A 24,076-nucleotide genomic window follows, 5' to 3' on the forward strand; every position below is an offset into this window, starting at 1 on the left:
AATGAATGAATGGAAACCCAAAATCTCTGTAAATGTTTATGAAAATTAATAAAATATAATTATAGAAAGGAAAAAAAAGGAGTAGATCTCTAAAGTCACTCTTGGCCTTTGAGTTCTGTGATTTTTAGCCAGTCTTTTAAAACTGACAGAGTCTTAATCATGAACTTATCAGCAATTATTCAGAAGTCATCAGAAGAAAGGTGTTTATATTCTAATCTTTTATATTAAATCATGAATGTTAAGTAAAACATAAAAGCTTAACAATACTTAGCTAATTGTACCATCTCAGTTATAATTTAGTGGCTATAATAAACCCTTCCTTTTTTAAAAGCAAACCATGCAAAATAAAGATTTGCAGTAACTCTAACCTGTGTTTACTCTTAACCTAGAGTTTTATTTTTTAAATGTCTCACTAGATGTCAGTCAAGAGCAGCATATGCTTCATACACTTTGCCTTAGGCAAGTGTAAATTATTAAGTAACAAAATTCTAATCGCTAAAGGAAAAGCACATTTGCAAGAGCTTATTTTATATTGTATTTACATTTGTCCAGGGATCTCTGGTGGCCTACTGGTAGAAAACTGCTGTCCCAAAGTCACTCAGTCCTGGTGAATCCACCAGCTGATCCATGGGAGAAAGATGGGTAATCTCCCTCTGGGTCATTTACTGCTTCCGAAAATCTGCTGGAGGATCAGCTATGGTTTGATTCAAACTTGAGAACATACAACAAAAGCAATACAATTGTACCTATCTTTCATCATAGGGTTTCTAGTCCCAGCAACAGTGTCATGTGATAGATTTACTTACTGGGTGGCTGTTGAATCTTGTGAAATATTTAACTTCTCTAGCCTCTTGCAGTGTGGTTGAACTGAAATCAACTCACAGCTGACTCTATGATTTATTAACTACAAGTACCACATTCCTCAACCCAATGTAATAACAGGTCTCCATTTATTACTGTCAAATTTTCCAAGGGGCAAAACTGTCCTCAGTGAAGAAGAAACACTGTTTTTACCTTACAATTAAATGCTAAGTTTTATGTAGATGTTCTATTACTTTTGCAATGTACTCAGAATTTCATTAATCTCTAAAGTTGACATGAAAAGAGAACAATGTGGATGGATCCAATAAATAAGATTTATTCAAATTATTTTTACTTTTAAAAACAGTATCAAGCCATAAAATAATTTTTAGTCTAATCACAGATCAAGCTTTAAAAGCATAAATAGTAAAAAACAATAAAAATATGACTATGTATTGTAAAATGGTTTATCTTTGGTGATTTTAAACATGGCAGTTATGCAAGGAATGTATTCAATGAAGCAAATTAGACCATTTTCCTAAATTGTTAGGTTTGCATTTAGAATATCACTAAACAGAATTTTTCTATATAGAAAATCTATCCTTAAAGATTCACTTCTACTTATTAAAAATTAATTACACATACTGGTGAATTAGCCACAACAATACTTCTCTAACTAAAATTAACTATTTTTTTGTAACAGACAATTCTATACAGCAGATGGGCTATGTCCAGGCTGGGAAGATGAGCAGAATGGCTGGATTCTGCAAAGGTGTTTTTTCTGGTTTGGGATTGAGACTAGGCTGGTGCTTGCAATAGGGTGTGAGCTGACTGGATTTGGCCTCGTATTTAAAAAGGGTTTGGGGCCCCGGGCCCTGCTTTTTGTGGATCTCCGAGATAAAAAAGGCTTGGAAGCAGGAGTGGCATCTACTTACAAAAAAAAAAAAAAGCTTGCCTCTGGAAACTATGAACTTGGAGAAAAGATGAAAGGTTTGTATTCAAGACTTTCATTCATAGGGTCACTATGGGTCATCTATGACACTTAACAACATATACCAGAAAGTTTCTCAGTATCATAACTAGGGAAAACTTATCTAACCAATATTAAAAGAAGTTTCTACTATACTAGAATCGAGATATAATGACCAAATATCACATAGACAGAACATACACAGCAGCAAACAAATCAAGCACTGATTAAATAAAGCAGGAATATAAACAAATCCTGTCTATAGACAATCTTATGCTGTAATTCTTTAAATTACTATGTTAGCAGGATACTCTTCACCATCACCAAGAAAATATTTGGTAAAATTCAATATATATTCAGAATAAACTTCTTAGCAAGTCAGATCATGTGATGCGTCATTATTGTTATGTGTCCTCCAGTTGACTATGATTCACAGTGAACCAACGAACAAAAGAGCTGAACCCTGTCCTATGCTGTGCCATCCTCATCAACTCTGACTCAAGCCCACCATTACAGTCACTCTGTCAACCCATCTTGTTGAGGGTCTTCCCCTACTTGCTGATCCTCCATCTTCGGAAGCATGCTCTCCTTTTCCCAAGGATTGGCTACTCCTAACAACATGTTCAAAATACAGGAGAGAGAAATTTTTCTATGCTAGCCTCCAAGGCTACAACTTTTCCAAGACAAACTTGTTTGTCTTTATGGAAACCCATGGAGTATTCAGCACTCTCCTCCAATTTCACACCTCAAGGGCATCAATAATTCTTCTGTCATCTTTATACACTATCCAACTTTCAGCTCCACAAAGAATACTGTTTGGATGGTTTGTCTTCATGGACATCACTGCTCTTCAATACTTTGGACAGGTCCACAACATCAGACTTTCCCAATGCAATAGACCTTTGATTTCTTAGTTGCTAGTGTCAAGGGTGCTGATTTTAGATCCAAGCAAGATGAAATATCTCTTGAAAAGATGATGCTTCATTAAGACTTAAAATTTATGAGTCTTTTAGAAAAACATCATAAGATACATAAGCATTTTTTTGCTAAAATCAAGAGCAAAACCAGAATACCAATTCTGATTGCTTTTAAGTAACACTGTACTTACCAGGTCTAAACAATACACCAAGATATGAAAAATGAAGTAAAGTTATAAATAACTAAAAGAAAAACAACTGTCATAACTTATCAGAAAACACAAGTCTATGAAAACTACCAAGAGTTTATTAGTTTCTCAAATATAAAATATGACAAATTAAAAAATTTAATAAAATTTAAAAAAACTCAATCACAAAAGGAAAAAGAATCATTAAACATTTATATGTAGGCCTTGAAATAAACACAGAAAACCAAATAAAGAATATTAAAAACTTTACTCAGGTACCTAAATAGAGATTTGTAAAAAGAGCAAGGGCTGCAAATATCTGACATGTAGCAACTTCACAAAGGGGAACTGTGCCCATCAACAGCATAAACCAAATTCCCATGCGATCAGACATGTCCCTCACACTCCTGCATCTCTTTTTTCTCATCCTAACATCAATCTAACTGCTTTCCTGGTCTGAGATAGTTCAGAAACCACACAGAACCATACAGGGGAACTTGAAAAACTATGATTCAAGTTAGTAGCTTCTAAAGTGTGCTCACAGGCACCTCACCATGAGCCGCAAGGCTTTAGGACAGTTATTATAAAGCTCTCAGTCCTGTCAATTATGGCTCCCTCATTCCACATCACCCTAAGTCCTAAAAAAAAAAAGTAGACAAAAGGATCTTAGCTTTGGTTCCAGAGCATAGCAGTCTCAAGGTCTGCTCCATCTCATGTCAGGTCTCTGGTTGTCCACTGTGGCTGCTTTGTCTGTTGCTCCCTAGTCTGGCAAGAATCTCTGGCCCCAATGCTGCATTCTCTTGCTTCTTCTTTGTTCGAGGTGAAGATCCTCTGATTTTACTGTTGGTTCCTCTCAATTTAACAGAGAGGCTAGCCAATCCCCTTGTGGATAGGCTAACACTCCCTATTTACATGTTCCTGCCCACCTGCATGACAAAGTCAGGCAATGGCTAGGAAAGCCATTTTGAGCATAAACTCTTAACACCACAAGACTCAAACAGATAAACCTTTGCTCCTAAATAGGAACATCTGGGTCTGTAGATATCAAATCTCTAAAAAGACATCTATAAATCCACTGCAGTGTTCAGTGTATAGTAGAGTCAGAACATAGTAGCACTACATGAAATTTGCTGTAATAAATGAATATAGGAACACAAGAGTACTGACATACTCAGCCCACCATTACAGTCACTGTGTCAATCTCCCTTGTTATGGGTTGCCTTCTTGGCTGACCCTTCATCTTTCCAAGCATGATTTCCTTTTCAAATGACTGGCTACTCCATTGTGAAATACAATTAGAGGACTAGGAACTGGTAATATGCTCCAGCTTAGAGGAAAAAAAAAATAGTTCTGTTACTATTTAATAAAACTGTTCAAATAGGAACTGAATGTCAAATGCTATATATCTACATCTTCTAAAATCCTATTTAAAACTAATCTTATTATAATTTTAATAAAGAAAAGTATATCTGTCTTCTAAAATCTTAAAATACGTGTAAAAAAGTGAAACAAGCACTATTTTAACATATAATAAAATACCTGAACTACAGATAAGATACTACCAGAACAAAAAGAAAAAGACTGGGAAGGAAATTAATTGAGATTTAGTATTTAATCAGGTAAAGACTGGGAATACAGAAGGTAACAAGAACAAATGTTAGAAAATAACATGATATGGACCACAAAGTGGGGGGGGGGAGAGCGAGAAAGAGAAGGGGAGAGGGAGAAAGGAGGGAGAAAGAAAGGGGGAGAGGGAGGAGGGGAGAGAAGAGAAGGGAAAGGGGACAGGGAAGAGAGACACAGATGAGAGCGAAAGAGAGGGGGAGAAAGGGAGAGAAGAAAAAAGAGAGAGAGAGATTGTGTGTGTGTGTGTGAGAGAGAGAGAGAGAAAGAGAAAGAGAGTGTCAGTCAGTCAGTCTAAGGACAAGCAAGAGACAGAACAAAGCAAGCTTTGTTAAGTCATGTTCAAAAGCTTGGGCATTTTCCAGGAGCAATTAGGGAACTAATGCAGTACAGAAGGAGCATGTTCTGATTCAAGTTTTAGGAATATTATAGCTTTTTGAAAGATACAACTAGACGCAGTTAGGAGTTTGGTACAATAGTACAAACAAAATGAAAAGAACAAAAATAGGATTAAAAGTAGAAATAAGTAAATAGGACCAGATTAAAAAAATAATTAGATGGTTAAATTGTAGATGTATATTATGTGAAGCAGTTTTCCTCTTGTTTTTTAGTTATTCAATTTTTCTAACTATTCATTAAATACTGTCAAGATGGAGGACAAGACTGGAAAACAAGTGCAAAGAAGAGTTCCATTTAGGTTGCATTAGCCTATATGCCTTCCAAAAATCCAGCAGACACATAAATAAAGGGAACAAAGAACCAAGTGATCCAATCAATGCACTGAACAAAATTCAACATCCCTTCCTGGAAAAAAAAAAAAAAAAACAAACCAAAATTAATGTCAGCTAATGAGAATAGAAGAGAAATTCCTCAACACATTTGCTATGTTAATACTGGCAATGGACTTTGTAAAATTTACAGAAAACTCTTAACAATTCAACAAGATAAAGACAAACAACCCAATTACAAAATGGGCAAAAGATATAAAAAGACACTTCACCAAAGAAAACATTCAGATGGTCAACAAATAAAGACGAAATGCTTAATGTCAATAGGTATTAGAGAAATGCAAATTAAAACAATAATGTGATATCATCCCATGCTAGCCACATCAGTAAATTTAATTAAGACAGTAAACAACAAATGTTGGAAAAGCTGTGACAACGTTGAAACCCTTATACAGGGCTGGTGGGATGTAAAATGATGCAATCACTATGGAAAGTAGTTCGTTTGTTACTTAAGAACTTAAAAATGGAAATATCATTTGGTCCAGCCATACCACTACTAGGGATATATTTCAAAGAGAAAAGAACTATAGTATAAACAGACATAAGCACACCTATATTCACTACAACACTACTCACAAAACCAAAGAGTTAGAAACTAATTATTTGACAATGCATGAATGGATAAAAGACTATGGTATGTTCACACACAATGGAATATTATGAAACTTAAAAAAAAAAAAATCACAAACCACTTCATAACATGGATGAATCCAGAAGATACCATATAGTCAATGAAACACATAAAGACATTCCTCTGGTACTCCCTGCTTTCAGTCAAGATCCATCTAATATTAACTATAACATCCCTAGTACCACAGCCTCTTTTAAACCCAGACTGCACTTCAGGCAGTTCTCTGTTGATGTGCTGTTCCAGCTGTTTTTGGATAATCTTGAGCAGAATCTTCCTTGTATATGATATTAATGATATTAATGACATTGTTAGATAATTCCACACTCTGTCAGGTCACCTTTCTTTGGAATGAAAACAAATATAATCTCTTCCAGTCAGTTGGCCAGGTGGTTGTCCTGCAGATTTCTTGGCACAACTTGGTGAGCACATCCAGGGCAGTGTGTGTTTGTTAAATTATATCAACTGATATACCATCAATTCCTGGGGCCTTGTTTTTTGCCAATTCTTTCCGAGCAGCTTAAACTTCTTCCTCCATTACCATAGGCTCGTAGAAGTTTTTTATTTACCACAATAAACGTCTCAAGTTTTCTTCAGTTTATGCAAGCAAGATTGTGTCATCTGCATAAGGTAGGTGGTTGATGAGTTTTCCTACAACCCTGATGCCATTTTCTTCTTCGTATAATGCAGTTTCTTGAAGTATTTGCTCAACACATTGAATAAGTATGGAAAAAGAGACACAAAAGCCTGACACTTTTCCTGATTTTAAACCATTTGAAGCTTTTCTCACATACTTTGGGCATGTGGCCAAGAGGGACTAATTCTTGCAGAAGGGCATCATGCTCGGAAGGGTGCAGGGACGCTGCAGAAAAAACAGACCCTACATGAGATGGACTGATAAAGTAACTAGGGCAATGGAGCTTGGTGTGCTAGAATCAGTGAGATTGGCTCAGGACAGGGCAGGCTTCTGAGCTGCTGTACTTAGGACTGCTATGGGTCACAGGGGACTGAATGTCACATAATAACAATGACAGTGTTCCTTGTTTTGTCTGTACAACTGCTCCTTGTTCTATACATAGGTTTCCATGAGCATACTTTGGGATTCCTATTCTTCACCATGTTAGCAATAATTCTTAATGATCTATACAGTCAAATGCCTTTGTATAATCAATAAAACACAAGTAAACATCTTTCTGGTTTCTTCTGCTTTCCAGCAAAATCCATCTGGTATAACTTGTACCACTCTTATGAATTCAGCTTGAATTTCTTCAAGTTCCCTGAGAATGTAGTGTTGCAGCCATTTTTAAATAATCTTCAGCAAGAACTTGCACATGAGTAATCAACAGAACAGATGATCAACAATCAACTACTCATGTGCAGGTTCAAACTAAGGCTGAAGAAAATTAAAACAAGCCCTCAAGAATCAAAGCACAACCTTAAGTCAAGCTCAACCTACTTTAAAAAAATTTCAAAAATAAATCTGTTGCACTAAACACTAATGATCAAAGGCCCGAGGACTTGTAGGATGTTATCAGCCAGGGAGAAAGCCAAATGTCATTACAAAGACAGGAAATAGAGGACAGGTCAAACAAGATGTCAGAAGAGAGTCTGAAACTAGCACTAGAAGGCAGAAAGATTAAAACAAAAAAGAAATGCTGAAGTAAAAGAGATTAACAGATTTCAACAGGCAGCTTGAAAAGGCAAAATGGTGTATTATCATGAAATATGCAAACTCCATTCTAATAGAATTAGAAACCCCAAAAAGAGGTATATACTCAACATTTCACATGCTGAAAAACCTGAAGAACAAACCAAGCAGTCTATGGGCAAAATCTGGAATTATGCAGGAAGCATCAAAAGATGGAAAAAATACAGTCACCGTACCAAAAAGAATTGGCTGACACTAAAACTTTTCAGGAAGTAGCATATGATCCAATGGTAATGAAGAAAGCTGTTCAATATGTACTAAAGGACATGGCAAAAAATAATGCCGCAGAAATTAATAGAATACCAACAGACATGTTTTCATAAACAGATACAGCCTGGGACATGTTCACCAGCCTATACCAAGAAATTAGGAAGAGAGTTACCTGATGAACCAACTGGGAGAGATTCATATTTGGTCCTATTTTAAGAAACAGTGATGCAACAGAATGTAGACGTTATTGAAGTTGGGTGGATAAGATATGCAAATAGGGTGTGTAGTCTGAGGGGACTGGCCAGTTTTGCCATCTTGCTAGGTTTAAACTGAGCAGGGCCTGTGGCAGCAGATTAGAATCCATCTATCCACAAGGAGAAAGCAACAGAGATTGTATCATATGTCATTTGGGACTAGAGATTTCTGAACACCTCAATCTGGGACCTAAATGAAAACAGCAGCAGTGCAGAACCAGAAATGTGAGACAAAAGTAACTGAAGACTGCTGCCCTGTGGAGACACAGCCAAGGTCCTTTGCCCAAATGTGCTAGAGGGCTCGGGTAAGTAATCGGCAGGACTAAGAGACTTTGTAAATAACGACCTCAAGTTGAAAGGCTGAAAGTCAAAAGCCCTGTGAGCATGCTTGAGAAGTTGTCATGACTGAAAAACCGTATCCAGTAGTCAACCTGAATTGTAATCTGTTACTTTCCTAATAAATTCCCTATCAAAGAGTATGGTTCTGTAATGTGGCCAATGAACTGTTGACCCAATAGCAGAGCAGCAAGAGTCCTGAAAGAAACAACAGAATTGGTAAAGAAGGTTCAAGGAGTATGGTGGATGTATGTGGCCTTAGAGGGATAGGTTTTGTGTTGATTAGGTTGAGTTATTTTCACATTTGAACATCTACAACTTGATGAAAAATTTTATAGAAGAATTTTACTTTATTGGAGCCATAGAGTCTAAATGAACCCCAAAAACTAGTGCTTTTGCATAATCATTATACCTTAGACCACAAAATATCACCTGAGGTTTTTTAGAAACCAAAGAGTAGTTTAGCTTAACAAGTGAAAAATAACTGCTTTGAACATAGTGCTTTTTTAAGATCTAGCTATATATTGTTCATAGGGTTGCTATGAGTCAGTCATAGACTCAAGAGTACTTAACAACAACATAGAGAATCAAAATGACAACAGCAAAAAAAAAAATGACAACAGCAATCAGAAAGATAAGAAAGGAACTTTAGGGGGCACTGAATTGTTATTATTGGGTAAAAAGGAAGGTGAGAATGTATTCAATGCCACCAAATGATATACTAATGCAAGCTGCTGAACTGGTTTACATTTTCCTGTGTGTATATCAACAATGAAATAAAGATAATTTAAAAGATATAAAGCACAAATCTTCTATATAGCAAGTGTGAAATAATATATTCAGAAATTTTTTAGAAAATGCTAGAAAGATGTTAACCTCTAATCTTTTGCATATAATCAAAACGAACCCCTCTTCCACAGTCTATACTGATACAATTAGATAAGTGAATAAAATATAACAATTCTTTTTAGACACAATATAATATCTACTGTAAGACTGTGATTACTGAGAGAAGGAAAATATAAAATGAGTTCTACTATTCCCACAATTTCGCCAAGATGCACTTTTCAGGGAGGAGAACTCTAAACAGAACACTCATCTTGCTGAATAGACAGGACAGAGAGAGAAGCTTAAACGTATTATTTAAAATAACAAAGGAAAGAGTAGATGAAGCATGAAATAAAGGTGAAAGTGAAGGCTAAAATCTAGAGATAAAACAGTAATTCTAAGTGGAAGTACACATATTTAAACTAAGTTTGTTGAGGAAGTGTGCATAGTTCATAAATAACAATGACACTAAGAAAAACACAAGAATAAAGTATTGTAAAAAGAATAACATGAAGACTGAGTCTGACTTCTACCCACTTCATGAAGACTTGTCCCCATCAATAAATCCATTGTTGTTATGTGCCATCAAGTCACTTACAACTCATAGTGACCCTATGTATGAAAGCTCTGAACTGTGCTAGAGTAGGTTGCTATAGCAAGCTGTCTCTTTGACACACCTACCTCCATTACCCCAGTCACTGAATTAGGCTATCTCATCCAAGGTCATCCTCACTTCCACTGTTCCTCTACCCTTCCAAGCCTCTCCAAGGACTGATCCCTTCTTTGAAACATGTCCAAAGTATGTCAGACAAAGCTCCAGAATTCTTGCGTCCAAGGAGCAGCCTGGTTTCACCCTCTACAGGATGAATCTGTTTTCCTAGCAGTCAATGGTATATTCAATATTCTTCTCCAGCATCACAGCTCAAAGGCATCAATTCTCCTTCTATCATCCCTAGTCATTGTTCAGCTTTCTAATGCATAGCAATTGTGAAAACTATGGCCTGGATCAGCACACCTTTGCCTCAGACTGACACTGCTGCTCTTCAGTACTCTGGAGAGGTTCCTGACAGCAGACTTACCCAAGGCAATTTACCTTTTGATTTCCTAGCTGCTGGTACAAAGAGGGCTGAGTGTGGAACCATGCAAACTAAAGCTGTTAACAATATCAATCTCTTCACCATCTATCATAATGCTACCAATCGGCCCAGTGGTAAGAATTTTAGTTTACTTGATGCTGAGCTTCAATACTTATTGAAGGCTGCAGTCCTTGACCTTCTGCAGCAAGCACTTCAGGTGTTCCTCAGTTTCAGCAAGCAGGGTTATGTCATCTGCATAGCACAGGCTGTTGATGAGTCTTCTTCCAATCCTGATGCCACATTCCACCTCACAGAGCCCGGTCTTCAGATGACCTGTTTCGCATATATATTGAAAACGTATGGAGAAAGGACACATTCCTGGCATATATCCTTCCCTATTTTGAACCATGCATTGTTTCCTTGTTCTGTTCTGATGACTGCCTCCTGGTCCAAGTATAGGTTTCTCATAAGCACAATAAAGTGATCTGGGATTCCCATTCTTCTCAGGGGTAGCCACAGTTTCTTGTGATCCATACAAATACCTTTGCATAGTCAAAGAAACACAGGCATTCCTCTGGTACTGATTTCAGCCAAGATCCATGTAATATTAGCTATACTATCCCTAGTGCCATAGCCTCTTCTAAACCCAGCCTGCACTTCTGACAGTTCTCTGTTGATATGGCATTTCAGTAATTTTTGGATAATTTTCAGCAAAATCTTGCTTGTATGTGATATTAGTGATATTGTTCGATAATTTCTGCACTCTGTTGGGTCATCTATCTTTGGAATGGGAACAAATGCATATCTTTTCTAGTCAGCAGGTCAGGTAGTTGTCCTCCAGATTTCTTGGCACAACTTGGTGGGTGCATCCAGGGCAGCATCTGTTTGTTCAAATGTGTTAATTAGTATGCCGTCAACTCCTGGAGCCTTGTTTTTGCCAATAATATTTAAGAACAGCTTGAACTTCTTCCTTCATCACCACAGGCTCTTGCTCATATATTGTTTCATGAAATTCTTCTGTGTCCGCCAATTCCTTTTGGCACAGTGACTTTGTATACTCCCGTCTATCTTCTTTCAATGCTTCCTGGATCATTTAATATTCTGCCTAAAGCATCCTTAGGTATTGCAGTTTGAGGCTTTAATTTGTTCTTACTCAGACCTTTTGATTTTCTGACTCCAGCTCTTTGCAAATTTCCCTGTAATACTTTACCTTTTCTTCCTAACTGCCATCTGAAATATTCTCTTCTGCTCCTTAATATCTTGATTTCTTCCTTTGCTCTGGTTTCTCAGTGCTCTAATGCAATATTCAGAGTCTCATCTATATCCCTCTTGGTCTTTTCTTCATCCTTTGTCTTTGTAATGACCTTCTACATTCTTCCTGGTTGATATTCTTGATATTCTCCCATAGCTCATCTCATCTTTGTTCATTAGTGTTCAAATCCTCAAAACCATCAGGATCCATCAGGTTCAAAACCATCCTGAGATGGTTTTGATTAGAGTGGATAGACTCAAAGTAAAATTTTTATTCCTGTGGTTTCTTTTTTTTTTCTTTTTAGCTTCAGCTTTATCTTGCATATGAGTTGGTGGTGGTCCGTTCCACAATCAGCACCTGCCCTAGTTCTCACAGCTGATACTGAGCTTCTCCAGTGATCCTTTCCACATGTGTAACAGGTCTGATCCTCCTACTCTGTTTCCAACTTTGGTCTTCCTGTCACCCATTATTATTAATGCATCTTAATTACACGATCAATTTCTGACTGCAAAAATTGGTAGAAATCTTCTATTTTCTCCTCTTTGACTCTAGTTGTTGGTGCATATATTTGAATGACGACGGTATTCACTGGACTGCCTTGTAGGATATTATCCTGTCACTCACAACACTATTTCAAGATGGATCTAGAAATTACTTTCTATGAAAGCAACCCCATTTTTCCTTACCTTTTCATCTCCAGCACAGCAGATCATATGATCATCTGATTCAAAACATCCCATGCCAGTCCATCTCCTTCCACCAATACCTAGTATGTCAATATTTATGCATCATTCTATTTCTTAACAATGTCCAATTTTCCTACTTTCATGCTTTTCACATTCCCCTTCAAATTCCTAGTGTCTGCTTACAACTGTTCCTCCCTTGTGTCTCCATATTTGAGGGCCCAGCATCAGTTATCATATCTTCTAATCTAAGTGTGCTCTATTGTACACAGGATTTTTGAAGGACTGTTGTTTTGGGAAGTGGATGGCCAATCCTTCTTCCTAGTCTGCCTTAATTTGAATGCTAAGATTTAGAACAGTATCTGTCAGAAAAGCATTTTACAGAAAGGAGAAGATGAATGACATTTTCTCAATTATAGAAGCAATAGATAATATCGGTGTAGCTCCCTGCCCTTGGCATGTGTATTTTGACCCACCCCTTCCCCCGGCTCCACCAGCATCCCTTTCCACTTCCGCCTACGCCATTCAACACCTCTCTCCCCTAGCCTTTGACCAAGCCATCTGTGCTTCTGTGATGGTGTACGCCTCACATTGCCGCCAGTTTCTTATGCTGTGGCCAGTATCTCTTGAGTTTAGGAGACTCTAAGTTCAAATACCAGGTATAAATAGTTAGATATGCCACTCCCTGCCCTGTTCCTAATTTCTATGAATCATTGGGTCCAATATTTGTTGCAAACTGACTCACAGACTTTACTCACAATTGTGAGGTTTATTAAGAAATTGGTTGGGGGATGAGGGAGACAAAGGATATCACATAGTGAAAGTCCAAATACAGTTAAAAAGCAGCTCCAAGCCAAACAGCAAGACACAATTCCTCAATTAGTTCAGACAGCTTCTCAGTAATCAAGAGAAAGTCTAGGTTCAGTTTAGCATCATAAATAAACCTATGGCTTCCTCAATCATGCAGCCCGCTTTGTCACAAGCGAGATCTTCAGTCACCTAAAAGCAAACCCTTTAACTTTGGCTCCATCTCTAGGGTTCTGTCAGGATACACCTTGCCATAGTCTCTCCAGAGTCTGGAAGGTGCTCTCTTATCTTAGTCCCACAGCTGTTGATGATTTGTAAGACTTTGTTCGCAGTTGAGGTAGCTGGAAATTAGGGCCCCAGCAAAGGCCAGCACAATGTATAAAAAAGTCATTTACCAAAGTTCTAACACCACAGTCACATTATTGGTAAAGGTTACAAAACTGTGTGACAAAAAAAGTAATAAGTAGAGCCTTGGTGGCAGAATTGTTCAAACAATGACTTTGTAATTAGCAGTTTTAATCTAACAGCTACTCCACAGTAGAAAGATGAAATAGTCCGCTCCAGTAAAGATCTTGGAAACTCTATGGGACAGTTCTACCCTATCCTATAGGGTTGTTATGAGTCAGGATCAACACAATATCAATGGGAACAATGGTTATTAACAACCAAAAAATATGTGCTAGGTTACATAGGTAGATGTGTATACAAAGGTTGGGGTTGTACAAAGATCTATGTGTGTGGCAAATGCATATAAGTTTGTGTATGCTATATGTATACTCATATATATAATAAAGTACACTGGAGTGAGGGGGTTGATTTACAGTCACAGATACTTCCCATATGTAACCTAGTACCTCTCAGGACTGGTTTACCGGGCATGAAGGTTTAGAACCACAGTCTTGTGGGGAAATTCGGTCAAGTGGTACAACACTGTTTGTTGATTGCCATCGACTCATACATGACTCAGTGACTCTATGAACTGACTCATGCAGGACTCGATGGCAATATAATTATGTTTCTCCAAGTTCATAGTTTCCAGAGGCATGTGGTTTAGGAAGTGGATATGCCACTCCTGCTTCCAAACCTGTTTTACAACTGGGAGCTCCACCGAACACTGGCCACCAAAGGCAGCCATTATGACATTTGAGACTCCAATAGTACAAGTTTCAGCATCACAGCAAACCCAGATTACCTCAGCATAGCACACTGACAGAAGAGTGCTGTATGAGAAGAATGTTCCTCCAAAATATATTAACAAGGGATTAAAAATAATCCCTCAGGCCCAACTTTTAAATACAGGGCCCATCAGGAGGTCTTGCTGACTCTAAAGAAGAGGCTTAAATAATAATTAAAAAACCAAACCAAACATTCCACAATGACCTTCAACCAAAACAAGAGAGCCCATTTTACAGAGTCCAGTCACTTCACCCAGTTTCCAAAATGGAGACAAGGGTATGAACTTAAATTCAAGTATCCTCCTGGAGGTCTTGTTGACTTTAAACAAGAGACTTGAATAAAAATAACAAATCAATCCACACAGATCAACAAAAACAAGACCACCATTGTACAGAGTTCAGGCACTTCATGCAAGTCCAAAATGGAATACAAGGGCTTGGCGTTATACGATGTTGTTAAGTGCCTTCTAGTACTGACCCTATAAACAAAAGACTTCAACCCTGTTCTGTAACTATTGTTCTTTCATTAAGTTCATAGAGTTTCCACAGGCATATTTAGGAAGTGTATGCCACTCCTGCTTCCAAGCCTGTCTTAATCTGTGAGCTCTACCAAATATTGTCAACTATGTGTAACCATTATGGCACTTGAGAGACCAATGGCACAATGCTCAGTATCACACCAATCTAAACTTACCTCAATACAGTGAAATAACAGAAGAGTGCTGTACCGTTAAGGAGCGTTCATTTCAAAAACAATTAAAACCAGGCCGTCTGCCTCAAATTTTAAAAGGCCACGGGCCAAAACATCAGGCTCTCACTGGTTCCCAACAAGAGGCTTATGGTCCATCAAAAACAATCAAGAGCCTGCCCCCATCCAGGCTCTTGTTAGGAACCAATGAGAATCTGATGTGTGGGCCTGAGGCCTTTGAAAATTCTTGTGGCTTTGGAGGTGAGTCTTTAGATGCTGGATAGGGGCAGGCTCTGGATCATTTTTAGCTGGCTAGGAGTCAATGAGAGCCTGATGTGTGGGCCTGTGGCACAACATAGTCCTTCAAATTTATGCTCTACACTTCAGTTCGCATCTGGGGTCTTACAAGCTTATGAGTAGCCGTCTAATAAACAACTATGGGAATCTCTAGTCATCGGGAACAAAAAAGAAAGAAAGAAACCAAAGACTCCAAAGAATCCCTAATGCTAATAAAGCTTTATATAATCAGTCATTTTCTGGAAAGGTGGGGTTTTCTAGAGACAATCTAGGCAGAATTATAGAAATGAGGTGCATTCAATATGGATTCTATTGAGAAGACTCCTAGGCAACTCACGTACTATGGGATGCTGTGTATGCCATCCATTACACTCTCAACCTGGTACGTGCTGCTCATCTTTGTCAAGAGTGGTCTCTGTATCACAAGTGTTGCTTTTGTGTACCTCTTTCATGACTACGGATCAGTGCAAATCTGTTTAGCCTAAAAGTGGCTGAAGAAGTAGTTGTTTTTAGGTGCAGTGGAGTCAATTCTGTCTCATAGGAACCTTATGAACAAGGGTCAAATAAAACTCTTGCCCTGTCTTGTTTCATCTCACAATTTCAAGCCCATTTGGCTAAAGAGAGAGGTGTTGTTAGTTGTGCTGTTAAGTGTCACCAAGTTGACCATGAAGAGGGACATGCTGTTAGGTATCACTGACTCATAGCTGACCCTCCAGCAGGCTTTTAGAGGCTGCAAATGATACAAGAGGGGTTTTCTTATCTTTCTCCTGCACAGCAGGTGGTGCATTCAAACTGCTTACCTTTGCATTAGTAGAAAAACTCCTTACCACTAAGCCAGTGGTAGTAGTTGCAAATTGCACAACTTAAGGTAGTAATGGGATTTTGGAAGGGTGAAGGAGGCTCCTAATCTTCCCTATTTTAATATAACCAAAGTACTTAAGACAAAGTCTCCATCATCCCTCCTAAGAAAAATTCTGGCTATACGTCTTTAAAACAGATTTTTCATTCTTCTGGAACTCTGTAGTATTATATTCAGTATAGATTCCCTGCTAACTGAAAGCAGATTAGCATTCCTATAAAACTCTTAGTGACCCGAAATGGCATAAAGCGAAGAAACAATTACCATTCATTTACATAGGAAATTTTTTTTTAGTTTCCAGATCTAAAAACATTCTATCAAATCATACCAAATAACATGTAAAACCTAAAAGAAAACAAACACTTGGCGTTCAAAGACATAGTTCAAATCGAAGACAGGGAAGTACTGTAGGTGCTTGAGGAAGGAACTTGGTGATGCCAATCCCACAGCTGAGAGTGGACACTGCCTCTTTATAGCAACTTAATGCTATAAAACAAGTTCTGAATGCTATTTCACTTTTCCTCTTTTCCTCAAAAGTAGAACAATCCTCTTCAGCTTTCTTTCCATTAGTAAAAATGAATAACTGTAGGTCTTTAAAAAATGTGTAACGGGAAATTTTTTAAAGTGAGAAATACTCCTATTCTTCACCAATACTACACTTTTTGATCTAACATATTCACTGTCCAGCTTTCACATGCACATGAAGCAACTGAAAATATACTGGCTTAGGTCAGGTGCAGCCTGGTTCTCAAACTGACATCTCTGCTTCTTAACACATTTAAAGCATTCTTTTGTAGCAGAATTAGTCAGTGCTATTCATGGTCAGATTTCTTGACTGCTGTTGCAAGGGATATTAATTCTGAATCCAAGTAAAATTAAATCTCTGACAACATCAATATTTTCTCTTGTTATCTTATCATAATAGTTCAGTTTTGAGGATAAAAAAAATACTGTAAAATACTAAACTATGTCTATATAAAATAGAATTACAAGACATGCAAATCAAAAATGTTTTCAAAATGAACAATGCTGGTGAAGGAAGGTGAATGTACTAACTCTACTGCTACTAACTAGCAAGATTTGTTTAATAATTTAGCAAATGATCCAAGAGCTTATAAAAATATTCTTTTGAGAATATCTGCATTTAGTACTATACTCTTTTAAAGTCTATTTACAGGGCTTATTGGTAAAGAATTGCGCTGTCAATCCAAAGGCACGCAGTTTGAATCTACCTGCTCTGTGAACAATAAATGGGTAATCTCTTCCTGTGCAACTTACTATCTATGAAAACCTGCTGGAGGGTCACCTGAGTCAGACCTAACTCAATAGTACACAACAGTAATAACATATGGGATCATAACATATGAGATAACGTAAAAAAATCATAGGAGTTTGTTAATGGTGAAGGATTTTAACAAGAGAGTGAGAAGAGCTGCACATCTTGGAAAATATAATCAGTGTCATTAAATTGTACATGTAGAAATTGCTGAATTGAAGATTAGTTAGTTGCTCCTAACTCTGTTGTTGAATCAACAGCAAACAATACATTATATATAGATGTTGTTAGGTGCCATAGAGCACTCATAACAATTCTATTAACAACAGATCTGAAATTTGCCCTACCCTGTGAAATCGTCACAACCCAATATGCTTGAGTCTCTATGGCGATCTATCTTGTTGAGGGTCTTTCTCTAATTCTCTGAGCCCCCCACTTTTTTCAACACGATGTCTACAGATAACAGATATACAGGTTTTCTCATAGTGTTTTAGGACCCCGAGTAAAGGAGAAGGGGAAATTCTACACATGGAAAACTATTTTCTCACATAGCAAGATTTTTATTTCAATGTTATTCATAAGAAGCAAATCAGAAACAATATAAACATTTAACAACAGAAGAATGGTTAACTATAATCCATCCAGACGAGGAAATATTATTCCTAAATCTACATCACCAGGAGCTACTAACTCCATAGATAAGCCAAAGGAATAAAAGAATAAGCAACAAGAAGAGTTAAGGCTATTATTTCCAACAGATAAATCAAACTTTAAACATTAGAACCCCTGATTTTTAATCATGATAGACGGTGAAAAGACTGAGATTGGGTTGGTTTTTTTGTTTGTGGGTGGGGTTTTTATGCAGTTCTTATGGTTTATTTAGGACAAATAAAATGTGCAAACAAGCTTTCTATTCATTTTCTTCGCTGTGCAGTCTGGCATTGTGATTGGTGACTCTAACGATGAACAGCCAGAATGCTCTTTCCACAATGGCTTTGTGGCTGTTGGAGGAAACATGGACAATCTCAGCACAGTAAGATTTGCTGCACATCAGCAGCACCTCCAGCTCCTTTACATTGTGGACCATGAACTTGCAGAACATGGGCAACATGTGCTTTGGCTCCCATAAACAATGCTGGGCATCAAGATCTGGCCCTTAAATCTTCTCCAAACCCTGCTGTTGATGGCCTCTGGGCTGGCACCAATTATGCCTAATTTTGACATAATGGTCTGACTGGTGGTGGATGAACTTCTTGGTCCTCTTTGTGATGATCTTTGGTTTCACCAGGGGTCTGAGGGCAGTCATTATGCCAGTGGGAGATGACTCTAGACTGAGATTGTTAACAGCATCAGTTTGCTTGGCTCCACAATAACACTCTTGGTACCAGAAGCCAGGAAATAAAAAGATGAATTGCACTGGGAAATTCTGCTGTCAGAGACCTCTCCAAAGTACGGAAGAGCAACACTGTCAGTCTGGAAACTAAGGTGCGCCAGATCCAGGCCACAGTCTTTGCAATTACTTGTTATAAATCAGAAAGCTGGATGATGACTAGGGATATTAGAAGAAGAATTGATGCCTTTGAGCTGTGGTGCTGGAGAAGAGTACTGAATACACCACAAAGTGCCAGGAGAACAAACAGGTTTGTCCTAGAGAGGGTGAAACCAGGCTGCTCTTTGGAAGCAAGGATTCTGAAGGTTCGTCAGACATACTTTGTGCATGTTGCAAGGAGGGACCAGTCCTTGGAGAGGGACATCATGCTTGGGAGGGTAGAGGGACAACTGGAATAGAGGAAGATCCTGGATGAGATGGATTGACTCAGTGACTGGGGAAATGGAGTAGGTGTGTCAGAGAAAATAAGGTGGGCACAGGACAGAGAAGGATTCAGGGCTGTTGTAGACTGGGTTGTTATGAATTGCAAACAACTCGAGTGCACGTAACAATAACAACATAATGCTTGTAAACTGAACAATCTCATTCATGAGTTTCTCAAACAGAAATAAACACTTTCTATACAAAAGAAACCTTTAAAAAGGAGAACAAAGAAACAATTTTATAGGCTACAACTATCATTAGGCAACAACTCAACTGGGACCAGTACCTCTGCTCATGACCCAATTTTATATTTAAAAAAAGACTTGGCCTGTTCCAGTTTATCTATACATAGACTAAAATATTCCTCCCATTAGCCAAAGAAATGAAAAATTGGGGGACCTTGTATATTAAGAAGGTAACTCTAAATCTACAAACAGATTTTACCTGAACTCTTACTTTTCCTACAAGCAGATTTTACCTGAACACTTACTTTTTAGTACTATAGTTACTGAGGTATTACTCCCCCTTAATCCATACATGTTACTTAGTACTTCTACTTGGTATCTACTTTACTTTAAATGCAGAATTATATATTACTGAATAATCAATACAAATTTCTGCAAGCCTGTCCTGTTTTTAATGAGTCCTATTAATTTTTTAATCATTCTTTAAGATGTAAATGGACCATTTTTTACTCCAAAAAAAGCATTTCAATTACTGTTTGAGTTATATTTTAATCCATGTGGGAAAAAAGACTTCTAAATTATATCTTTATGATAATATAGCAACTTTATTAAAATTTATTAAAACTCTATTAAAATCCTTTCTTATTTGAATATAGTGCCTATTAGGGGCATAAAATAGGACCAGAACATTTTCTTAATAAGTCATAATTTAGCTAAAATTGGACTAAGCCTTGTTTCCATTTCACAACTAAAAATTCAGAAATATTTAACTGGAAAAAATATAACTTCAAAAGGCAGAGTCTGTTACCCTTTGTCTAATAGGATAAAAACTTAGAAATTCAATGTTTCTCTCTGAAAGTAGTACAATTTCAAGCTTTATATAGTCATACGTTTTATGGTTTATAAATTTTACTGACATTTAAGAGTCAATTATGGTATTATCCATCAGAGGGATGCATATCAAAAAACCACCATTGGGATACCATCTGACTCCCACCCAGGTAGCTAGGGATTCTAGTGGTCAAGTGGCTAAAGATTTGTGCTCTCAATCTGAAGGCAGGTTCAACGTCTTCAGATGATTTCTAGGGGAGAAAGATGGGCACTCTCCTCCCATCCCCCTTACAGTCTATGAAAACCTGCTGAAGGGTCAGTTTTGAATCCATTCTGTCTCAAAGGCACATAAAAACAAGTGTAGCTAAGACAAAAAAACAGAAAGAAAGTAACAAATGTTGACAATGATACTAGAAAACTGGATCCCTTTGATGAGGAGAATGCAAGGTAGCATGGTCACTGCGGGGGGGGGGGGGCAGGATATGTGGTAGTTTCTGAAAAACTAAAAATAGAACTATCAAATGATTTAGCAATCTTACAGGTAAAACACTTGAAAGTAGAAACATACACAAGCTTGTTCAGCTATGTTCACTGAAGCACTATTTATAATAGCTATGTATATATGTGCATATATGTATGTGTGTACGTTGTTGTTAGGTGCCATCAAGTTGCCTGTGACTCATAGCAACCCTATGCACAACAGCCGTAAACCGTGCTCTATCCTATGTCAATCTTATTGTATCCGACACGCCTATCCCCATTACCCAATGATGTAATCAATCCATCTCAAGGGTCTTCCCCTCCTGTGCTGTCCCTCCACCCTCCCAGGCATGATATCCCTCTCCAAGGACTGATCCTGCCTTGCATGTCCAAAGTATGTCAGATGGAGCTTCAGAATCCTTGCCTCCAAGGAGCAGCCTGCCTTCACCCTATTCAGGATGAACTTACACACACACACACACACACACACACGTGTTCGTTCCAACTTGACAGTACTAAACAACTATCAATTATTATTCAGCCAGTAGATAAAAACAGCCTTAACATATCCTAAAGTATAGAAGGAATTTGAAGACATTATGTTGTTGTTTGTTGTTATGTGCTGTCGAGTCGTTTGCGACTCATAGCGACCCTATGTACAACAGCCCTAAACCCTGCTCTATCCTGTGCCAATCTCATTGCCTGACACACCCATCCCGAGTACCCCAGTTACTGAATCAATCCACCTCATAGAGGGTCTTCCCCTCCTGCGCTGTCCCTCTACTCTACACAGCATGATGTCCCTCTCTAAAGACCTGTCTCTCCTTACAACATGTCCAAACTATGTCAGACGAAGCCCCAGAATCCTTGCCTCCAAGGAGCAGCCTGGTTTAATCCTCTCTATGATGAATCTGTTTGTTTTCTTGGCAGCCCATGGTACATTCAATACTCTTCTCCAACACCACAGCTCAAAGGCGTCAATTCTCCTTCTGTCCTCCCTAGTCATTGTCCAACTCTCTGATGCATAACAAGTGATTGCAAAAACCATGGCCTGTATCAGGCAGACCTTAGTCTCCAGAGAGACACTGTTGCTCTTGAGTATTTTGGAGAGGTCCCTAACCACAGACTTTCCCATCGTAATACGTTTTTTTTATTTCCTGGCTACTGGTGCCAAGAGTGTTGACCGTAGAGCCGAGCAAACTGAAGCTGTGAACAATCTCAATCTCTTCGCCATCCATCCTGATGCTACCGGTTGGTCCAGTGGTGAGAATTTTTGTCTTCCTGACATTGAGTCTCAGTCCATATTGAAGGCTACAGTCCTTGACCCTCTGCAGTAAGTGCATGAGGTCCTCCTCAGTTTCAGCAAGCAAGGTTGTGTCATCTGCATAACGCAGACTGTTGATAGATCGTCCACCAATCCTAACGCCACGCTTCTCCTCATAGAGCCCCACAGTTTAAAAAGGCAACAACACAGGACAAATATCATAAAACCTTACATAGAAATAAAAGGTAAATGTACAAAGAACAAAGTTTATTAGTGGGGAAACTGAGATTGATAAGTGGTAGGAAAATTGCTTTGATTAGAGTTGCACAGTCAATTATAAATTCTGTCAATAAGTTACACACTTGCAAAAGCTGGCAAAACTGTGGTAGAGAACAATGAAAAAAAGAGTAGCTTCTAAAGGCTCATTACATGTAATAACATACTTGATGGGATTTAGTTTTGATTTGTAGGGTCATGTTTCATAAAACATCTCAGTTTAATAATTTGGTTAGTGCTTCTTTTCTACTTCCTACTTCACTGTGTAGGGCCCAGCTCTTACAGCTTTGTAACTGACCACCCAAGGCACAGTAATCAGCAATCCTTCTGTAATCACCTGGTGCAACAGAGGAGGAACAGAAAGAAATCACAGAGTCAGGAACTGAGAAAACTATGATATGTCTGGCTAATTCCAACTGTCTTCTTTGACTCAAAAGTGAACAGTGATGGGTTACCATTATGGACAACTGGAAGAAAGAATCCACAGAAGAATCTTGATTGAAAGGGGGGTGAACTGTAGAGTAGAATTTCAAATTCTCAAGCAGCTTAGTAGCAAGAAGCTGCGCTGTAATCCTGAAGGGCATGTGGTTTGAATCCACCAGCTGCTTTGCTGGGAGACGGAAGAGCAATCTCTTCCCATGTGTTTAACTGCTTTTGAAAATCCAAAAGATGGTCTGGCTCTGACTTGATACACAACAACAACAAGGTCTCTTAATAGTTTCTGGAGTCAGAAAAGGTAAACTGCCTTAAAATAATCTTAAAAATGTAAATAAAAAATATTCACCAAAGTATGTATTTATACAAATACTAGTTTAACTAGCTGGTTGGTTAGGGTGATTTGGTGGAGGTTTGTGGGGGTTTGAGGATTTTTTTAAAAGATTAGCATAGAATAAAGATTCGACAGGAAGCTTAGTGAAGAACAAAACAATGCTAACAAGGGAAGAATAACTCAAAAGGAAGATGAGAAGAGTTACACAATCTAAAGAACATAGTATCACTAAACTGTAAGGGTATAAACTGTTGAATGAGTATAGTTCAGTTGTGTATATTCCTAACAATAAAATATAGAAAATATATGAGGAGAAAAACCTTTTTTAAAAAAAGCAATTATAAGGAAGGTAAAAGATGTAAACAGATTAAGAATTAACAGACTATTAAAGGGAACATAAAAGTGAAAGAAAACTATTCCAATGGCATGAGCCAAATGCTATAGAGAAAATTATGTGAAGATTGCATTAGAACACAAAAAAGTAGCACTTAACATGGAGAAAATGATGAGACAGGGCACTCAGGGAACAGCTCATCATAAGTTTAACTGGATCTGTGAAGAAAATGTGTGAAGAAGAGAAGCAAAACCAACATCTCAGCTGGCTTATATAAAGGAATATAAAAATGTGTTTCAATAAGGAAGCAATTGTTGGTACTGGCTACTCAATCTGTTTCAATTTATTGTATCACCTGGTATAAAAAATCAAATAGCTTAGTTCTACACCATCTTTCCAAGCATTCCCATGCTGAAGCCCCCTGTTGCAGCCACTGTGTATTTTAGGTTTCTTCCTAGACAAGGTGCTCGTTTTTCCCATTTCTTTCAGGATTTCACAGGATTCTGCTGTGTAGGTAGAAACTCCTAAACTCTTCCTCTTTGGTTTTAACTGTTGGCACATATATTTTATTAACAGTCAAATTAACTAACAGGCCTTCCTTGTATGCATATGGCTAAGTATTCTATCACTCACAATACTGTGTTGCTGTTGTTATGTGCTGTTGAGTCACTTGCTACTCATAGCGACCCTATGTACAAAAGCCCTAAACCCTGCTATATCCTGTGCCAATCGCACTGACTCTGACACACCTATCCCAATT

General features: G+C 37.9%; 1 protein-coding gene and 1 pseudogene across 5 annotated transcripts in view; both read right to left on the reverse strand.

The window, feature by feature from the left end:
* The window catches only part of ARHGAP12 (Rho GTPase activating protein 12), a 144,231-nt gene that overhangs the window by 71,313 nt on the left and 48,842 nt on the right, over positions 1 to 24,076 (reverse strand). The window lies entirely within an intron of this gene.
* Positions 18,275 to 18,670, reverse strand: LOC102861373 (annotated as a pseudogene).

Source organism: Elephantulus edwardii, unplaced genomic scaffold (genome assembly GCF_000299155.1).
Source record: "Elephantulus edwardii isolate Elephantulus edwardi_28Jun2011 unplaced genomic scaffold, EleEdw1.0 scaffold00146, whole genome shotgun sequence".
NCBI lineage: Eukaryota > Metazoa > Chordata > Mammalia > Macroscelidea > Macroscelididae > Elephantulus > Elephantulus edwardii.